At 38.9% G+C, this 1,903-nt stretch overlaps 1 long non-coding RNA gene across 1 annotated transcript; it reads left to right on the plus strand.

Moving 5' to 3' along the window:
• Nucleotides 1–308: 308 nt before the first annotated feature.
• Nucleotides 309–1,572, plus strand: LOC148155305 (uncharacterized). The gene is made up of 2 exons (XR_015765530.1): nucleotides 309–472; nucleotides 1,383–1,572. It is a non-coding gene; the product is annotated as an uncharacterized LOC148155305 (long non-coding RNA).
• Nucleotides 1,573–1,903: the final 331 nt, after the last annotated feature.

Here is a 1,903-nt window from a genome sequence, read left to right on the forward strand (position 1 = left end):
GAGGTGGTGACGTATTTCCGTTTGAATTTATTCCACATTGGTTGGTTCCGGGTCCTGCTTGCTCCTCCTCTTGTTTTTGGCCAAAGCTGCAAGATCTGTACCATGAAAAAGACGCAAAACTTAAAATATCTTTGAGCTACTGGTACAACAATCGAGTTTTGTTGTGTGCCGTTGTGTCCAGTAATTAGCCAATACCATCTGGTGCTTAATTTTTTTCATTTTCCTGCTGATATCAAGGCGACAGAGGACTGTAGCCAAAACTTAGCCACTACAGCTAACACACGGTTTGTAGCTGCCTGCTATTTCAAAGCTTGAGGATATTGAAGATCCAGCTCAGAAATGGGAAGACGGAGGTTAAAAGGAAGCTGTACGTGCCTCGTTCACTGGAATAATTTGTTGGAGGAAAATAATGCCGGAGGAAATCTACTGCTACGGAAACAGGCTGAGAACAGAGGCAGCGATTCGGCACAAGGTAAGTCAATATGTGTGTTGATGTGCGTTTGTGTTATACGGAGTATGAAATTATTCTTAGGCAGCTCCTTAGCTTTTGTTTATATGACATATATAAAATACATTTAACATGCAGTCGGAGCGACGAGCCCCTCCGATACTGAGCACGGTAATTTAAGAACAGCCGAGAGCAGCAACGCTTCAGCCCGATCCAAACCACACAGGTAGTCGGTCAGATTAAGGTCCAAAACCTTCGCTTTACAGCCGTTTAACTTTCACCGATCCACATGAAAAACCCACAGAACAAATGGTACAAATCACGTATTTCCCGAATACCGAAAATATGACATCTACCTTTGCTGTTTCATAATTATAATCCACTGTTAGAGTGAATTTTTCCACTTGGCTGCTATAATCTGTTCTTGCTTTACCCAACGTAATTTCTTTTTTTTTCTCTGAGATTCTGCTTAGAAAATGAAGTTATGAAGTTACATCCTCCCGCTGCTTTTTGTTTTTAAAATGGTAAATTTAGGTTTGCCTCGACTTTTATAAACTAATGCCTCTATGCATCATTTTTTGTATTACTGTTGGTACAGATATCAGGTGAAGACTGTGCTTTGCCTGCTAGTAGTTTAAATTAATTTCAGCTGCACACTTTCAAAAGAGTATTCAAATTTTAACATGCATTTATAAGTAGTATTTTAGTTCACTCTTACTCAGTGACTTCAGTGTTGTTACACCTCTGAAACATTTTTTGCAGTTTCTTTGTGATACCAGAACTATTTCACTTAAACGTTTAATTTCCTGAGATATTGTCAATTTATTTTCAAGCAAAACTCTCAAAAAGAGCTGAGGATTTATTAGTTTTGATTATGTTGTTCAGCTAAATATGGACGCTTATTGTTTTTTTTTGTGTGTTTTTAATTTTTCAGGTTTGCATCGCAACACCTCGTGTTTCTGAGCCATGATCACAGTGCCGATTACCTTTCCATTGGATCCAAGCACCTGGACCTGCTGAAGACATCCATCAGTCCACGGATCATCACAACGTGGACTAACTTTTTTTTTTACAGTACTTGGTTAAACTATGATCTTGAAACTGGAGCACCAGATATGCAAAAATCTTCCTGCAGACTTTGTTGACTACCCTGTGTTAAGGAAGAATATTCTAAATTAGTTAACTTTGGAAAAAAGTTTGGCTCTCTCTCTTCCTCTGGATCCCAGGTCCTCTCGGCGGGCCACGTGTAGCCACAAGGAAAACAACAATGTGTGTTGACGTCACAGAATTACAGAGTTTAATCCAATATAAGACAATGCATAAACTTAGAAGTAAGACAATGCACAAACTTACACCAGAAACTGCAGAACAACGGAGACATACATTCATTTACCTGACATAAATGGAAAGAAGAAGAAAAGAAAAGCAAAGACGTGCAAAGACATCTTTGGAGAG

Source organism: Poecilia mexicana, unplaced genomic scaffold (genome assembly GCF_051168715.1).
Source record: "Poecilia mexicana isolate PSO_F unplaced genomic scaffold, ASM5116871v1 scaffold_15, whole genome shotgun sequence".
NCBI classification, from domain to species: domain Eukaryota; kingdom Metazoa; phylum Chordata; class Actinopteri; order Cyprinodontiformes; family Poeciliidae; genus Poecilia; species Poecilia mexicana.